The sequence below is a fragment of the Molothrus aeneus genome, chromosome 8 (assembly GCF_037042795.1).
Source record: "Molothrus aeneus isolate 106 chromosome 8, BPBGC_Maene_1.0, whole genome shotgun sequence".
Classification (NCBI taxonomy): Eukaryota; Metazoa; Chordata; class Aves; order Passeriformes; family Icteridae; genus Molothrus; species Molothrus aeneus.
Window position 1 is genome coordinate 10,661,254 of NC_089653.1, and position 20,397 is coordinate 10,681,650.

Here is a 20,397-nt window from a genome sequence, read left to right on the forward strand (position 1 = left end):
GCGGTGATAATTTCAGAGCCATCTTCAAAATAATAGTCACGTTTAAGCGAACGTGAATTTTAGTAGTCAGTGGCATTTTTACTAAACGAGCAGAAAATCACTTTTGTTTGCTTGTTTGGCTGGTTGCTTACTGCTTTCGGAAACATAACTTCACCTAGAATGTTTTTAAATGCGTTTGTCTAATTTTGTTCCTTTTGTTACACCGAGATAAGGAAGAGATTAATGCACCTAAGAATAAGAAAACCCCACCCCAACCTTTCTCTTTTTAGCCCTTTGACAGATTTCCCTCTTGACATTGTTTCATGTGTGAGTGTGAAAATTTTTACTCCCGTGTCGAAACCCGTTTGCCAACAGCTATTTTCCAAATCTACCCTCTTTTATGTTTAAGGTGTTTCTTATGCAAACAGCTGTTATTTAAAATATGCCTTAAGGTAACTTTCTAGAGGGAGAGGGAGAGAGCAAGTCAAATAATTGCAATGACACGAGCAAGGCTGGGTATGTTTCCTGTTAAGTGCATGGAGATTTTTAGTGTCATTTCATGTTTTTAAATGTACTACGATTAAAATCATCGAGCCCAAAGCGAGTGAACACATTTCCTAATTCATACATAAGTAACTTGAATTGATATTTGGCGTCTAGATTCTAAGAGTGGGGGGAAAAAAGTCTTGTAGCTTTTGTAACACCTTGGTCCGATCACTCCATCTCAGCAATCATAAAGGCATCTTTGTGTTTATCTTCTGCGAAAGCCAGGAGGCTACGGGAGAGAATTGTACCAACTAACCACATATTTGGTTACAGTAATCCCTCAGAAATTAACCATGGCACACAATGGAGGCGATCTCCAGCTTTGTCACTCGGATCCCAAATGCGGAGTGTTTATTGACAACTTTGTTATGGAAACTGTGCAGATCAACCAGATGCGTCTTCAACTGGGAGGTACAGTCAGGAACAGCGTCCTTTGAGATATGAGGAAGAGTTTTGAGGATATGGCTGGAAAAGGCACTGGAACCCAAATAATTAACCTTATCTAAACACCCTAATGACAAATGAACAATGATCCTCCACTCAATTACAAAACAGCTATGTTTGGCAGGGGCAGGAAGAAGCATGTAATATATCTTCGCTGTTTTCTTGAAACAGTCTAGGTCCATGATCCCAAAAGGTTAAAATAATCTTAATTTTTAATAACTATTAGCTTGTTTTCAGTTATCCCTAATGGTGCATTTAGGTCTCCTCTAATCCCCACTGCTTTCATTTTTAGCTTTTTACACCCTAAAATTAATTCCACCTAAAGTACATTTTTCATTTTGTACTGTACTAGCGACGTGCAAATAATTTACATCAGCGTTCATCAGGACTGTCCTGAAGTGATGGATCATTTTGTTGAGTTGCAGTAAAAGTGCAGAATGATCTATAATGATGTAATATATACATTAAAAGGGTGTCTGGATGATCAGAGTTTTGCTAAAAATGTAAAAGGGCTTTTTGATTGATAACAGGGTTGCTGTTTTTCTGCAAAGGCTGTCACAGGCTGACACAATGCTTGAGTTATTAGGGCAGAGAAGGGCAACCATAAATTTCCAACGTCAGGCAAAAACTCTCTTTATTGTCTATATGATGGATGGGCCTCTGTACTAGACACCAAATACTTCGTATCACCCTTAAATGGGAACACATTTTTCGTGGCCATAATTCATGTTTTTTAAATAGAAAGTTTGAAATGCCTGCCTATATTTCACAATCCTGACATATTTATGAATCACTCCCTGCATGCAAATATAATTATTTAAAGCACTGAGGTGACATATGGGTTAGAAATGTACCAAATGCTGTTAGCGGAGTGATTTTTTTTAATTCCCTAAATTGAACACCATAGAAAACTCTGCCTGTCTGTTCAGATCAATAAAGTCGAAGGTGAAGTTTTACTGATTTTGTCAGTGCCACATACAGATATTCGGTTTTGATTAGGTGAAGCTGACAAAAAGCGAGTCTTTTTGCAATTACCATTAGGTTAATGAAAGAAACACTCATCTTTCTCCTGGCACCCCCACGCAGGCATACGCGTTTTCCCCCCTTTCTTTTCGGGCGATGAACTAGCCGGAGGTAGATTTGACAGGCTTTTTTTCCCCCCCTGGATTTATTTTCCGTCCAGCTGCGCTCGTCTCGGAGGGAGTGCCGGTGTGCCGGCGGGAGAGGGGGCTGATGAGAGCGGGCTCGGCCGCCCCGCGGTCGGGCAGGGCGGTCGGGCGCTCTCGCGGCCGCTCTCCCGGCTCTCCGCGCCGCGGCAGCGCGGGGCAGGCGGCGGAGCTGCGGCCGCCGGGCAGCGCGGGGTCAGCCGCCCGCTCCGCTCCGCTCTACCCGCGGGCTCGGGACGAGCACACCGGCGGCCAGCGCTCCGCTGCTGGTTTGCTTCAGCTGATTACGGGGAAAGGCATTCCACCCTCTCGGCGGGGAGGCCGGAGCAGCAGCGCCCGCGGGAGGGCACGGCGGGGCCGGGGCCGCCGCCCAGAACCTCGGGGCTGCCCCGCGGCCGCCGCCACTTCCGCCGGGGCGGGCGGAGCCGCCCGTGTCCGCTCCGCCCGCCGGCTGCGCCCGCCCCCGCCGCGGGCAGATCGGGGCCGGGGCCGGCGGGACGCGCCCGGCCGCCCGCGGGAGCTGCGGGGGCAAGCGGCGCTGGGCGGGGGCACTCGCGGGTCACCCGCGCCTCTTCGCGGCGCCCCGCCGCAGCCTTCGGCCGGGCTCCTCCTTTCGCGGGCGGCTGTCTGTGCCCGCAGAGCTGCTTACTCATCCTGAGGGTCTGACCCGTAATGTACACCTTTGTGTTTAATTAATTGGAACTCACGTTATTTTCAGTAGAGCTCGAGGGATGTGAGAATCAAAATCACAGAGTATCCTGGATATTTTTTTCCCGCGGACTTGTGTGTAAATGTGTAAAATATTTGCACTAGTCCAAACTTACTATAGCAGGCTGACTCTTTGCCCATAAAATGTTAAATCAACCATGACCAGACTCATTTTCCCATGTCAGCCAAGAGGACTCTGTAAATCAACACATTAGGGCTTCGCTGGGTAGGAGCTGCGTGTGCTTCATGCAAAATGGCCCTGACAGTCGCTCTCGTGGTGCTGAGGTTGTCAGCTGTGGCTGACTGCAGCATTGTCAAGTGGCAGCAGGGAACCTTGCAGGTAGAGTGCAAAATCATTGGCGACACAACATGCAAGAGGCTGACAACTGGCACAACAGAAGGAAATTATATGGGTTGCTTTACTTTTTGATGTGGTTGTGTTTTTAAGACTCCTAGATGTTTTGCAAAGCCTGTTGCACCAGCCTGGACCGCTTAGAAGAGCCTGTGTCTTCCCTGAGGGCCTGCTCAGTTGTATGTGAGCAGAGATGTTCTGCTGGCACTTCCTACCATCCCAAGGTGGAACCCACTTAGAAGCCATTACAGAAAAGCTCATCCCAAGGTTAGGAAGGAGTGTGTTGATAGCTATACCTGGAAGCAAATGAATACAGTGGATAAATACAGCTAAAAAAAGGAGCACTGGCCATATGTAGCTGTGCCTAAACAACCAAGACATACTCCATTCTTTGTTCAAGAAAAAGAATTAATCCCCCCCAACTCTAAACAATAAGTGTTCTGTAAAAAGCCTCAGCCAGCCAGTCCTTATCTAAAGCACAATCTCTGGGTAAGGGTTCAGATACTGGAAAGCTTATTGCTGGGTGCTAGCAGGTTGAAAGGAAAGGGAGACATAATACAACATAAAATAATATCACTTCTTACTACCACACAACAAATATCAGTAATTACACACATTGAATCAGATTAGATTCAGATATTAAGGTAAAGCTTTGTGCTATATTTCTTGAAAGGGGCCTCAGCTTAGAGAAATCATTATCCAGTGCTTCTTGCTGGATTGCCTCCCACTCAGAGGAGTGACCCAGCTATGACCCAGACTCAGAACACTTGTGTATAAATTTAATTTTCAGCATTACATCATTTCAGCTGGAGTCTTACCTCTTTGCTCATTGTTGTGCTATGTGGCCTACCTGGAGGTAAAGAAAAGATAGTAAGAAAATGTGCCAAATATTAGAAAATATAAGTTCAGCTTAAAAGTGCACACACACCTACTTCTATCCTGTGGTCAAATGAGATGAAATGACTGAGCCACCAGTAAGGTGGGAGGGAAAGAACTTATATGATTAAATTTAAAATCTTACAAGATGACAAAAGGAACATTTGAGGGTTACTTATGAAGGGATAATACAAACTCTGCTTGCAAAATTTCCCATGTTTAAAAGAAAAGGCCTTAGCCAAACAAGTGCCTGTAGCAACATTCCTTCTTGATCACTACTCTCAACACGTGAACAATGAAAACTTGTTCTTCCAAATTCAATGTACTTTCTAAGGGGAGTTTTGCATGTTTGCTGAGAATGATTAAGCACATGTGCTATTTCATCTAATTGTAATTTTTTATTTTTCATTAACTGAGCAGAGCGTTCCCCTTTATGTAATTTCTTTCCCATAAAAAACCCCTACCCCAGACAGATTTCTTTCTTATTTTCCTACATCACTCACAGAAAGTTCATATCCTTAATGGATGATAAAGTAGGCAGTAGCATGAGGGTGTGAAGAGGTTTTTTCCCTGACCAGTTTCATTCAGGTACTCCCAGCTCTGATAAATGTACTACATTTAGCATTATGAGTAGAGATTAAAGACCCAAGTCCTTACAGTAAATTCTGTTCAAGTAAACTTCTTAAACTGTGGCCATTGAGGAACAGACACTAGACAGAGTTAGCGACACTTAAGTTTCATTTCCAGGTCTACAATTAACAGCGTTCAACTACATTTTGCAGCTCTATATCTGTGAAACAGAGTCCTGGTATTTAGTTTTCCATTACAAAGAGTTGTAATGAGGATAAAACAGTAAATGCTTTAGTGCATTACCATGGCAGAAAAATACAAGAACATAATCTCACACTGCCTGTAGAAAAGCTCCGGCATTATGCGGCGTGACTTGCTGTATAATAGCATAGTCAAATCAAGAGGATCATCTCATTCCTGTTTGAATGCCATGATTTCTTGTCAGAATTAAATATGCTGGTGCTGCTGCAAGTTCTGTGTTAGTCATTGGAAACAAACATGCATCATCAAGGTTTCTTATTCCTCCACTAATTTTCAAATTTGTTAAATGATGTAGTACAACTTAGGCATGTAATGATGACATTTGGTTCTTTAAATTAGTAGTTGCTACCTATTTCTATAATATCTGAAGTTAGTGTTCTTATTGTTTACTTTATATTTATACAAGATGATGTTTTTACCCATGACCTTGAAATCATGAATAATTATTTATACCTACTGAAAAGGTATAAATGCTATTATTATATTGCACTGGTAGTCTTGAGTGTCATTAATATACAAGGGGAAAATCAATTAACAAAACATTGTTTTTGAAATGAAATTTATTAACACTGTGTAAGAGTATTCTTTGGTTGAATAGCTCTAAGACAGAGATAATATAATGGCATTGTGGCTACTCCAGTTAGGGCTTGCACCTTCTCTGCATGGACTGAAAGATGAAATTTTCTCATTCACTTGTATATGAAAACAATTGCAGCAGCTGTTTTGGTTCAGTAATCACCCATTGTCTCATTCCCACATGATCTAAATGGGAACCTCCCAAATTTAAGTGTGATGCTTTCATATTTGTTATGGATATTTAATATCAAAGCATGTTAATAAAAAAGGGTAATGGTTGAACTGAAATGATAATATTTAAGAAAAACAGTAAACATTACAACCCATTTAAAAAAGATGCTTCACTTTCTCTAGACTGTTGGTATCCATTTGTATCTGTTGTTGTTAATAATAAGTAATATTCATAAACCAAAGGGGAAAAAATAAGAATTTGGATGCCTTTTTTTGTTACTCATCATGAAAACTATGTAAAAAAGACAGGATTTTTTGAAAGGGTATATTTCTAATTACGGCACTCATACAAACAACTGTGGAGCTGTAATAGGCTCTTTATCATGAAGGTAAAAGCTGTTCTTGGGCAGAACTGCCTCCTTTCAAATACAGCTCTTAAAATCATTTGTACAATAAAGAAAACTGGAGCTCAGTTGTGGATATGGAGATAAGTTGATCTTGATTTTTTTGGCCAACATTTAAAATTTCTGTGACTAGGATGACATGAAGATCTCTGTTATGTGCAGTAGCAAAGGACAAGATTAGTTCAGCTGGGTTCTGGGTGAGCAACCTGGTGTAATGCAGAGAAAAGCTGAAAGGAAATATGGTTCTTTCCTGTGGCGGTCTGTAGTTCTATTTATATATTTATTATGGAGTAATGAAAGCAGTAACATTTTTACAGTGAACAGTAAATAATCATGGGATGCCAAAATACCCAATCCAGGGTAGGGTATATTTATGTTTGCAGTATACACACGCACAAAAAAAGTGCTACCTCTTGGAGGAGTGTTGGGCTAAAGATGGTTTGGTATTTTTTACACAATCTTGGCTGCATGTCTCTAGATAGATCAAATGTTTATCAGTGGTGCCCTTATATCTTCCCAGAAGGTCTGTGTATGCTTGCTTGTGGAATATTATTAAGTACTCCGGGAAAAAAAAAAAATCTTTAAGAGCTACAGATTTCTCCAGTTACCTGTCCTCAGTGTGGGCACTAGAATACCAAAAGATCTGTGCACAGGGGATTTCCTAAGACTTTGAAAGGCAGCATGAATTTCATCCTTAGAAGTTTAAGAACTGAAACAGACTCCTGAAGTACAGAAAAATTAATTTAGCAGTTATAAAGACATCAAATTGATGACACCAGAGAATGAAGTGCAGAATGTCCTCCCCTGCCTTGCCAGAATAATTAGAGAACAGTTCATTCATATCCTCTCTGTTGTTTCTGCAAAAATATCAGTCGTATGATGGGACTTCTGTGATGGAGATGCCAACAAATTCAGCTGATAGATTATTTAACAGCTGGCGAGTGGCAACATCTTTGATACATCTGACTTTCAGACAGTAGTTGGTTACTGGCTCCATGTTTTACCTTCCAAATGTAAAGATCTTTGAATTTTTTACTTCTGCTCATATACTATGGATGACTTTGATTCTTTGCCCTTTTCCTGCTAAGGATTTTTACTTCACCTTTAAGTGACAAGTTTAGATATCAAGTTCTCGATTTTTGTCACTTTAGGTCAGTTGTGAGTACAGTTTTGGAATAAAAATGCTTAGTCTTCTGCCTTTCTATTCCATATAAAATAAAATTGCCTAAAGATATCCACTGTAATCTAATCTATGATATTCTGATATGTATGCTATCAACTTTAACATTTTTAAATCTTAAGTGAATATATAATATCACTGTTTAATACAAATATATCTGAATTATCATAAATATATTTAATGCATAATGCATGTCACTCAGGTATTATTGCCAGTAATGGATGAGGAACAACACTAGGATAATTTATAAAAGTAGAGAAAATAATTTATCTGTAGTTCATGTTTTTCATGGAGTTGGTTTCTAATGACAACATTTTGGTCATAATACATTTTTAGCATAACTTAAATGACTTGTGCAAATTACTGAACTAACCTGAGTGCTTTTATTATACCCAAAACACTGCAAGTGTCTTGCATTATAAAAATTTGTATAAAATCTGTTCAGCTCTTTTGCTTGCTTCAAGTCAAACAGTAAAACAAATTTTTCTTGCTTACAAAGTGAAAAAGCCCTCCCCTTACCTCTGTGTGTGAATTGTGAGGTGCCAATGAGTTGACAGGAACCTTAATGACAACTCTGTTTTCCCTAATAGTGGGGAATCCTTAGATGATGATAGAGATTTATGGAGAGAACACGTATCTTGAGTGAAGGAGGGAGCATAGCTCAGGCACACTATGGGCTGCAGTGGTGCTGAACCCAGTGTGACCACTCCGGGGGAGGGTGAGCTGTCAGTGCTGGGAGCTGGTAAAAAGCTTTTCTTCATATTTCCAGGACACTGAGGTGTGCCAAGCCTATCAGAGGCTGTACCTACCCTGCCAGTTTAAGGTGCTCTCAGGCTTTGCTTGCGTACAATGTTCACTTTTAGGCTTCCCCCTGAAACAAATAATTTCCTTCCTGCTAACAGAAAGTTTGAGGCTGGCTCAGGAGGCGGTTCACTTCATTGGGTATTGCACTGGGATCATGTAGACTCATGCTGTGCTTCATTTTCTCTATTCATGTGAAGTACACCACTATCCAGAAGGCCTTGGATATTCATGTGTCCCTTTAGTGCCATCAGACGTGCACCACACATTTTATGTCTCATACCAAATTGTAGAAATCTGTCTGAAAGTAATGTGGCCTTTAATTTTTTAGCCTTCTGACTTTTAACCAATGACTACAAAAAACTATGATGTTTTAGGGACACACAGGTGTGAAATGAGACCTGAGAAGATCTGGCTTGCTGGAAGTAGCCCAGGCCAGTGCTGAGGAAAATTTTCTTGGTAGCACACAAGAAGAGGGGACTTGGTAGCAGCTTGGCATGGCTGCTTCTGATCATGGAGATGAGGATCTTGAAGGAAAAGCCCTGAAAGCTACCTACTGAAAAGTTAAGGATGCCAGTAGTGCCCTTATATCTTCCCAGAAGGCCTATGTATGCTTGCTTGTAGAAGATTAGGGAAAAAACAGATCTTTAAGAGCTACAGATTTCTCCAGTTACCTGTCTTCAGTGTGGGCATTAGAATGTCAAAAGATCCGTTGCTCTGGGGTGGATGAGAGACTGCACAGCCTCAGGAACCTCTAGCTGATACAGACTGTGCAGGGGTAGAAAACTGGTGTTCCCGACTTCCCTTTACACCAGGCTGATTTCCACTCTTGAAAGAGCTGGGTCTGTTAGACACCACAGCATTATGGCTGTCCTCTGGGTGTCCCCTAACAGGTTTTTGACATGCTGGGTGCTGTCACTAACTGATACATTGGATCAGATTGCTTTTACAGAGCACACCTGAGAGGTCGTGCTAGACATGAAGCATTGATTAACTGACTACAGGGTATGCACTAGAATGGCCCATTGGCTGGAGGTGGTAAGGAACAGTTGTGGAGCCAGTTTGGAAATCAGCCCATTTCACATAAACAGGACTTGGAGCTGAGGCTTTCTTCTCTTTCAAGAAAGAAATACAAGGCCATTATAGACTTACTCTTCAGTATCTGGCTCAGAATGTCAATGGCAATCTTAGTGACTCTTAATAAAATGCCAGGTTGGACATAGAAAAAAATGAAGTGCCAGAATAGAGGTTGCCTCTACACTCTTGGTTCTGTTGTTTAGTTCATGGATGTGATGACAGTCTTGAGGTGTTAATGAAGATTAAATTATACCACCCCTGTATCATCCCTGCCTCATTTGGTGCAAAATCTGCAAGACAGAATGCCAAGAGATCGTGATTAGTCACTGACCCCTTTGAGAGGTATGGTAGCAGCACAATATAGCAAAATAGCCTATTTTTTTTTTCACCCACACAGAACATACAGAAGTCTGATTAAACATGAGAAACCTGTAACTGTTTCCATAGCAAGTTAGAGGACTAAAAGCAAGAAAGGATTATAAGTAAAGGTATTAATAAGAAAGCACTTTTAAACCTGTAAATTATGAGTACTAGATATTAGTACTAAAAGTATACAGAAAAGTTACAATTTTTCTTGCTAAATAAGGGTTACATTTAGGATATGCACCTGCAAACACACTGGTTTGCCATTTTGTAATCAGTGATAATTATAGTACCTCGGCAACAGGGTAAACAGGAGAACCTTTATTTTGCATATCACAACACTGAAATAAAATTATTTTCTAGTGGCATTAGACTGGCAAATTTGATAGAATTAATGTGATGTGAAACTATATGGGTAAATTAATTGGATACATCAATTTTTGTTGTTAAAACAAGCATAAAGTAGCCTGGATTTACTTTAAGGGAATCAGTTGAAAAAGCCTCTCCAAATGATACAAAGTGGAAGTTCTGTTCAGTGTGAGATGCTTAGCCTGGCTTGGGGAGTGGGGGGAGTTTAGTAGGGACTGTACTTCTGAGCCACTGTTTTTGCTTTGGTCTGAGGACCACATCTTGTGGAATTTCTGTAGAAATCTCTTGATCATACATGTTCACCTCTCTCCAGGAATTTGTAAAGCAATGGTTTGTGTCACAGGAAAAGATAAAGTCCTGTTAGAGCCCAAACTTTTGTCCATTGATTTTGCATTTTATTTTTATGCTATCCATTCTACAAGAGGGAAAATACTTTTCATTTTTAATTACACATGCAGAAGGGATTATCACTTGTGGGCTTTATCCCCACTCCTGAGTGGTATTAGCAAGACAGCCAACCTTTCAAGCTATCCTCAGTGTAACTAACTGTAAAATTGGGATATTAATGCTTAATTGAGATGGGTATAGTAGGGCGTAATTGATTAATATATGTAAAATGTCATGAAATTTACAGGTGAATGACATTTTAGAAGTGTTAGGTAGGACTTTCTTTATATTTTAACATAACCAGTATAAATAACAGCAGGAACTGATCATTATGAACAATTTTTACAAACACATTTACTTATCTTTCTAGTGAAAGACAAATTAATATACTGTAAAGTGAATACAATTTGAAGTCCTAAATGTAGAAGAGAATTAACATGCATTTCCATTCACTAGAAGGAGAATATTAATGTTAATAAATTTCCTAGTAGATAACAATTTGAAAATATTATTTTCAATATGTCAGTTTATGGGCCAGTATGATGAAATATATATATATTCATTATATATAAATGGTCATTAAGCTTAAAATAGAATCTCTAAAATCAGTGTACTTGACTTCTTTTTTGCTCACTTACTTGTTTAGTTGATGACGGCTTTGGTCTTAGCTCTTCTGCATTAACAGAACAATTTAAAATGTTAGTATAAAACAGATACTCTCAAACTTTCCAGGTAACAAAATATTTTCAGACATGTGGTTTCTTTAAAATTAGAACTTTTTCCTGTTTGTGACAGTGTGGACAGTTCTGTAGCTTCAGTAACATATGAATTTTTTCATAATGAAAAATTAATGGTAGGGAAGAACTGTATTTAACATCTTGCTATGCTTTTATAAGAATTAAAATTTGGAATAAGCAGAAATACTCATCATGCCCCTTTGAGGTTATTTCACCAGATTTTTTTTTCCAGATTGTGAAGACCTTAATTTTTTTTTTCCATTAATTTTCTTTTAAGCCGGACTTGATGTTACTGTAAGATCAAAAAAAGAGGAGAAAACTATCCAAGTTAGCTGTTAGGTCCAAGGTGATTGGGATTTTCCACAGGAAGCTCCACATGCTGTATCCAGGGTGCTGTACCTGAAGTGTGTGTCAAGCTGCATTTTGGGGTTACAAGGCTTCAGTACCATGCCTGGAATGCCAGGTGAGACCTTTCCTGACTGTGTATCACATCCTCAAGAAAAGAAAAAGAAGTTTTAATGCTAAAAATCTTAGTAAAATAGCAATAAATATTTTAATAGGAGGTTAATTAATTGACATAAGGTGAAACAAGCCAATGGACACTCCTTATAACCACACATGACTGCTGCTGCATAACCTCATCTTAGACACGTGGCTCTTTGACCATAAAATTTTCCAGCTTCTCTTACTGCATAGCTTTGCTTTCAGGGTTATTTACAAACAAAACCTTCTTATAAAGTACAGCCTAATGGGTGTTTCTTTCTTGTAGGGAAAGTAGGGAAGTCTAAGTCAACTGAAAAATTCAGAAGAAATTGAAATTTAGCTGGCTAATCTGGATATTTCCTTTTATTCTGAGAATTAACTGTGCATATTTCTCAGGAGTTTTGGGTTGAGAATAAAGTAGTTTTTGTTGATTACTTCTACTTCTTTATGAACACAATTTGTGTCATATTTTATTATCTTGTGCCATATTTTATTCCTCTATCCTGTTCTCCTGATCTGTGATATATGTTATGACAGGCCCCTTTTTGCTGGGTTCTGTCACATAAATCAAGTTATTCCAATTTAAATCAACAAAGTTGTGGTAGGCTTTTTTTTTTTTCTCCTCTGAGAGAAAAAAACAATTAATTTGCAAAAGTTTTATGAATAATAATTTTTTAAGCTTCCTGAACCTTTTTTCTATGGCTCAATATGAAGTCTTTTTTAATAATGTTGTGACTAAGTCTTAAACCACAGCATCGTCTGTGACTAGATCTTTTAGCCTTCACTTTTTATTACCAAGCCTTATCTTACCAAGGTACAGAATCTTCCCCATGCGACCCAAATGTATCAGAGTGGTCTAACTCACACAGAGTCATGTGAATGACTCTGTCACTCAGATTCACCAGTATAATCATTACTAGAAATAAATCCCAATTCATGACCCTCTGGTGCTTTTTGGTTATGGCAAGTTAATGGTATTAAAATGTGCTACACTGTCAACTTTGAAACTGAAATCTTACACCATCATGGTGTAACTCATGCTACCTCCATTTTGATCCGGAGACAAACCCTGGGAGATTTTGAAGTGATTTTATTTTTGCTATCCATTCAATCATTGCCTTCTTTTGCAAATATGTCCACTGGTATCTGTTTCTATTTTGATTTTGTAATGTGGACATTTCTCTGCTTGAACCAGAATAGTTTGTTCCTTATTAGTCCTATATATTTTCCAACACCATCAGCTGACAGTAGCTTTACTCAGCTGAGTGGGATTCCAGGAAGAAATACAAGCATGGAGAGCTTTATATGATATTGTTATCAGTCTTCTACAATAGTGTTATCAGTCCGCTTTCATCTTTACTTGAGAGGAACATTTAATAATCTGAAGCTCTGAATCATTCTCCTTTGATTGTGGAAAAGGTTCCCAGCATGATGGCCAAACATCAGCGTGTTTTTGGATATTTATATATGTATGGAATCAAAGTTGGATTTCAAAATTAAGACAAGAATTTCCTTAAGTTTAGCATTGGTCTGTCTCTAATAATCTTTGCAGTATAAACAGGAAATCTCTTTGGTTTTAGTCTGCTATTTCTTTTGTGTTTCTCACCAAATGAAGGCTTATCAAAAGATTTTTTTTTTCTTATTTGTACAGATGGTATTGAGACTAAAACATAACATACAACTTATGGAGGACCGCTGTTTGCAATGAATGATGCATTACTTTGGCTCAGCTACTTTCTTTGTATTTTCCCATTTGGATAGTGAGAAGGGTCTAGAAACAGGTTTTTGTCAAGAAGGAGTAGAATACTATTGTCAAAGTTGTAATGAATCCTAATCCCTATATCACAGGGCTGCTTGACTCACAAGATGGATTTTTTTTCCTGCATTTCCTGTTCACAGTAATGCCATTTTCTTGTTAAAGAACAGTTTCTGTAGAAAATACCTTACCCTGCACTGGGCTCCTTTGCTCTTGCACTTGCATACTCATGATTTTTTTGTTTTTTAAGAACTAAAAATTGTGTGACTAAATTGTGATAGATGCAGGAGAACCTGGAGAACCTAGGATAGAAATGTCTTGTAGGACCAGCAGGTACTATAGAATCTACAATCTACAATTAGTCACTCTTTCTGCTTCATCTTACCTAGGAAAGGTGATTATGTATGTTATTGAGTTGGAAGGATTTCTCAGTATATTTTTTTGTGCAAGGAGAGTAGAAGAAAGGAATAAAACACTAAAGTCACCATTCAGGAAGAGTGAAATTAAACTAAACCGTCTTGGTTTCCCATGTACTCTCTCCCATTTTCAAGAAGTGTAAAACCTGTTTCTTGTAGTTTTCATGTTTATGTATATCTCTCTATTTTAATAGACAGTATATTGCTTGTGGAGTCCTCTGGAACTTTCAGCTTTCAGCTCTTCCTTCTTGCATCATGTGTGTGCATGTTCTTTTCCTAGTGATGTCTCCAGATGCAGAATTAATGCTGGCTGTGCTATATTTATCCCTCCTCACCCAGAAGGATGGGTGGATGAAAGTAATAAGTGAGTAATGGGAAAAGTTGCTGTTTAAGAATCTGCAGAGGATGGTGGCTTTTGTTTGGGCTGTGCTCTTTCTTAACCATCCAAATTGTTAGCAGCTTCCATACATTTCTGTGGGAATCTTTTGTACTTAAAAGGTATAACAAAAATCAGCAACTGCTTTGGAACTGAACAATAGGGAACAAAAACATTTGCTGCCTAAAATACAGAAGTTATTCCATATTCAAGTGTAGGAGGTTGACTACTAATTGGACTCTATTCCTGCTGACTGCTCTTCTCAGCAGAGTATCATGTATCTGTTATCTCTGTGGAAGGTTGTGGTTCTCCCCTTTGCTGGTAGAACCTGCTCAAAGATGGAAGATTAAAGAATGAGGCCGTGAGAAGCAGGGAAGGAACCTGTTTGTTAATGTCAGGTATTCCCACACCTTGGCTTGAACTCCTTCCTGATCATACAATCTTCTGCTGGGGTAAAGACACATCTTTAGGGGCATAGGCTCGTAGGGGCACAGGGCCCCTCCAAGTTATTTTTAATAGTATATGCCTATTATAGATAGGTCTCTCTTATTATGCAGTGTCGTTTGCAAAACAAGATGCAGACTGTGTCTTCTTGGAGTAGTCAGGTGAATACAGTTCTTTCTGAGAAAAATTAAAACTAAACAAAACCTCAGCAAAACAAACAAACAAAAATCTCCCCCTCCTCCCCTTCCCCACCCCACCAAAAAAATAAAAGGCCCCATAAACCCCTCTCAAAAACTCAAAACCCCAAATACCTCTGGCTAGTGTGGTAATTTAGTTCTACAATGAGCTGCCAAGACAGCTGGAACAAGAGAGAGCAGCTCAACGAAAGCTGCTCTGGCCTCTGCACCCACTTCCTTTGTTTTTGACCTTTGTATTCAAGCACTTCCTGCAATAATTTTGTTTTGTCTTTGAAACCAGCACAGTGTGACAGACAGTTGCTGCCCCAGACATTGTGACAGAGATCTGTAAGAAGAAAATACTTCTGTGAACCTCAAATCTGTTATTTAGAATAGAACTGCAATGTTGTATGGCATCAAATTAGACTTTATCCTAGCTTTAGTGCCCTTTTCCCCCCCAGTTCTGATTGTTGCATTCTTATGAGGAAGCAACAATGCCCAGATAGGTACAGTTGCTTGAGTATTGCAATTTACTTTCCCAGGATTGTGCAGCCAGCCAACCTGAAATTCACCTATACATAATGGATTGTAGGGAAGTATAGCACTTCAAATATGTTGTGAGTCAGTCGTTTTAGGCTTAGAAAGAAATAATCTCTGTGTATTTGTGCAACATATAATTATAGGAAAAATGGTAGCAAAACCTTCCATACCAAGCTTACTGAATTCCTTCAAATTAAAAAAAAATAATCTTATGATCTTATTATTAAGTGTTCTGTGCCTCCATGATTAGCAACAGGACTTTGAAACTTGGCAGAAGAAAAAGCCTGCCATCCTTTTGATGGCTTTATGAAAAAAAAATTAGAGTGCATAAGTTATAAGGGACTGAAACATACAATTTCTCATCTTTGGTTTGTGTTATACATTTAGTTTTGATAACATGTCCAAATCTTGCAATAATCTGCAAGGCTTGTGGATGCCTCATGTCAGCATCTTTCTTCTGTGTGCTGTACTCTGGATGGGACAAACACAGAATCATTCTCACCCTTTAGCTTGGAATAACTCTTGCTGCAAGTATTGTCTACTTGGAGTAAAGAATTTATGTTTCTTGCCCATCTTTTTACTGGAAATAATAATTTTTGTTATGTAATACCTACACCAAACAAGACAAAGCAAAACAGAGTATTGTGTACAGTTAGGGTGTCAGACCTAGGTGCTGGGTAGTGCAGCTTCAGTTCCCCAGATGACTACAGATAATAAATATAAGTTTTTATACAAATAATATATCCATTCTATGCTGCATTCTATGAATTCTATTTTCCTGGCATAGAGTGTGAATAATGCATTAAAAATGCCAGAACTTCTGGTAATACAGAGCATTGAGGAACTTACTGATATTTTGCCTGGTTGAGGTAATTTACCCTCTGTCCAATCTATAGTCTAAAGGAAATGGAATTCTGTGTGTTATAAAACCCAACCAACCTAACACCAAAATCCACTAAAAGACAGCTCTGTACCACAACATATCTTAGGAAAAGTAAGAAATAAATTGCACAATTAATTGTTGCTATGTCCTAGTTGTTGAGGATGTAACTTATTAAACATAATTTTAGCCCAATAGCTATAGTGTGCTATATAATGTAACATTAGGGGTGTTTAATTGTATTTGGGTCATACCATTTTGGTCAACAAAACTGTCATTACCTTTATTGGAAGTGAGATGAGATTACTGAACACAAATTTTATGAAAGGGCTTTTTTTCCATCAAAGCTTTTATGTTGTTCTGTGTTTTGGAAACTCAACTTATAGAATAATGCATTTTGAAGTATATACATAAACTTACCTTAAAAGAATGCTAACAATGTTACAAAATGAGGCTTTTCAAAGACATCAGAAGATGTTGAACTTCAGGGTGCCTTTGCAATAAAACAGTGAGTGAGCTTATGGGCTGCATTAATTCACAATGCCATGTAGCTTCACTGTGCTCATATCACACTTCTGCCATATAATAGGAAAATAATAACCAAATATATCCCAGAGATGGTTTTAGACATAATTCTGTTTTTCCTGGGGACACTGGAGGAATGAAAGAGCCAAAATGCAAGAAGTAGGAAATATATCAGATTGGACGCTCTGCTCTTGAGTAGCAGGAAAGGGTAAAAATCAAAAACTCTGGATGAAGGTAGAAATATTAACCCCCCTATCTTTCTCATAGGAGTCTCCACAAGAATGGAAAAATGTAAATCAAGGCCATTAGTTGACAGCAGGAAAGTTACATGAAAAATCCAGAGTTACGTGAGCCTACAGTAGTGTGAGATAACCAATTTTCATTGACTGCTTTTTTGGACTAATTTATCCTGCAGAGTTTCAAACACTCCAGCATGGGAATACTTCTGGAAAAGACCCCAACACTTGAATGTCACTCAGATGTTCTTAACTTTTATAGCACTATATCACACTGCCATACTAATACTGTTCAAAAAAAGGGGTACCAGTGTATTGCACACATATGCAGGACTTGCTTTTCAGATCCCTTTAACCTGTTTATCATTGGCTGTTAAATATCCTTATAAGTGGCAGTATGAGAAGTAGTTTGGAGATAGGAAAGAAGAAAATCTAATTTGCAGCTGTTCAACTTAGGAATGGCAAATGACATCATCATTACTGTATTTCTTTCTGTAGGACTAAAGTACACACTTTATTGTACTTTATCTTTTTTCTGTCAGGGTTTTTTTCCTGCATGTTTCACAGCAGGGAGTGCTAGTGATGCTGTTTCCTGGGAGACATCTGAAGTTATTAGTTTGGACATTAAACACCCTGTTTAACTCTTTGTGATTAAAAACAGGTGTGAGGGAAGCTACATATGAATAAAATGTTCCTCTGGCAATACAGAGGAAAATGTCTGTACTACAGTCAGTCTTTCTCAGCTAAATTGATTTAGTTTGTATTCACATCATATTGCTGTGGATCCTTATTAACAAATATTTTGAGACAATATTTTCATTGTTAGCATCAAGAAAATAAGTTTTATGGATAAACTGTGAACCAAATTTTCTGAAGGTCAAGTTAGAAAAAATTCTGTTACTTGGCTGAGGTTTTTTTGTCTGAAATTGTTTGCCTCAGAAAACTGTTCAAACACACTATTTTGTCAGGAGAAATTATATATACGTGGGTTTTCTTAAAAGTAGACAATAGTTTATTTGACTTACTCTGAAATATAGGATAACTGTATTTGTGTACATGGAGGCATACATGCATAGTGTGCTGCAAGCTGGAAAACAGACCATTTTGATTAACTCAAATATTTTTATATTTTTATAACTTTCAGTTAATGAAAAAGTCAGGATTGCTATTATTTCCTCTAACAAATTTACTGGTTTGTATTAGCTAATTATTTAATCAGTTGGTCAATGAGATTTCCTGATTGTAACTGAGTACACATTTTAAGCAACTGACTCCTAAAATGGCACAAAGCTCTGTTATTGTATGAAGAACTTATTTATAAGAAGCAGATCTGATGGGTACTTGCCATGGTTCCAACACATTGCTTCCCACTTGTTTGGAACTGGTTTCCAGGTATTATTTTGAACTTATAATGCTCTTTATTCAAAGAACAGGTCAGCATATATACATATGTGTGTGTATAAAAGATGTACTGAGCATATTAGTGTTTCTCAAAACCCCTATTTTTTTACAAGTCCATGCTGTATGTAACTGAAATATCAAGTAGTTTTGGCAATACTCTGTTAAAAATTTTAGGAAATCTTATTGAATGGCCCATACAGAAGTGCCACCTTCTGCATCTAACTGCAGTGAAAGTGATTATTTAAATAAACAAGTGATTTATATAATTTTTTAAATATAAATAACTGTAAAAAAAGACATTTCAAAGGCCAGCTATGGCCAACTGTCACATAAACTATTTTAACCTCTACAAAGAATCCTCACAAAACTTTCAGCTTCTGAGTAACCCCTGAACAATATATTCTGTAAGTACAAACTTAGTCCTTTGAAGCTTTACTCATATAGGCAGCCCCATCAAAGCTAGATAAAACCTTCAGATGATGCAGGCTGTGTCAGGCCAGGACTCAAGGTAATTTTTTGAGATGCTCAGAAATACAAATACATATGGTAAGGTGAAGAACAGCCTAAATCCAGAGGCTGCCTCACGTTCATCTGGGATCTGCGCTATCAGGTGACACTGACGATCAGCTGGCTCCAAAGCTGGAGAAGTCCTTTGGTATTTACATTGCACTGTGATGGATTTCAGCTTCATAACAACATGGGCACATTGACTCATATGCCTGAAATCTGAGACTATGTTATAACTTTGTTACAATTGCAGATTAGATGTTACAAAATAGTCCTTCGGGGCTGTGTGTTTTCATTGCTTTCGAAAATTACATGCAAGTGACCGGTAGTTAAGAAATAAGGGAATAAAGCAGACTCTAAAATTACAAAGTTTGAGAAGTTCACCAATAATCCTGTAGGAAACTGGCAGCAGAATTAGGATTTTTGAGATGTAAGTTTTCAAAGTCTAGGGAAGCACCACAATAAGACAGTCATCTCTCTTCTCCTTTCCTCTGTTCCAGGGAGTTTTGTTTTTCCCTTCCTTTACAGTATAATAGTCCCATTTTGTCACTGCAGTCGGTAGCACTCCCTTTTTGTTACACACCATGGGACTTGGACCTATTATTTATCCATGGCAGATAACAATCTAGGCCATGTCTGTACAAGAAAACGTTGAACTGGTTTCAAAAGAACGACTATAAGCCTGATGCACTTAAAACAGTTTGCCACCTCTTTAAGTTGTTTTTGTAATTTAGAAAATTCAGCTCGACTGATTGAAGAGATGATAAAGTCAATTTAAGTCACCTGGTTTAGGGAGCTACACCTGCAACTTTTCCCTCTAGACAAGGTCTTGCCTAGTAAGTAGGAGGATCAATGGCAGGTTAATGCAACTGGAAATGTAAGAAGCTGGAAAAACCCCCCAAACTTGCTATTATTTGTGTGGGTTATTTTGTAAACTATTTAGGCAGGGATTTTTTTCTTTGTAGATACCTCTAAAATGACAGCTAACACTCTACTAAAATTAATCCTAATAATGTAGATAATGATATACTAAATTGTTTTCAATATAGTTTTTCCAATTTTACATGAGTGCAGTATTGAACTGAATTTACTCCACTAACACAAATACTGTAGCAGTGGGCCACATGAGCTGTATGTGTTCATTCTGGTGGGAACCACATGCTTGTAGCTAAAAGAGAGATAAAAAGTAGATACAGAAAGAGGAGAATGTATTGCTTTGTTTAAATGTACAGTTCACATAGTACTTGTTTTTCTTGGCATATGTTATTTACTATATAATCTAATAGATAAATAAAGGCCTTGATGGTTTGAAGCATGCTGAGTGATGCTCTGAACTAGCAAGTATGCCTGGATGGAAAACTCTTAGAGAAACAGAGCTTTTATTCATCAGTGTAGGATCAGCTTATTTGCTGTGGCTGAAGGGTTTGATTCTTCTGTCTTACATGATACAAGGAAAATCAGATCATGCAAAGCACTGGAGTGATTTATTCATTGGCCGTATTTTGATTTTTATGTATGTTGGCCCATTGACATTTCTAACACAATACATTAAAACAACAGGGAGGAAGAACATTTTTTTCCTCAGCTGTTTGCTCTGTGTTTCCTGTCCAGAAGTCACTGAAGAAGGAGGGATGGCTGTAGCAAAGTTGTAGTGCCACAGCTGTACCAAGAATTTATTCTGTTGATTATA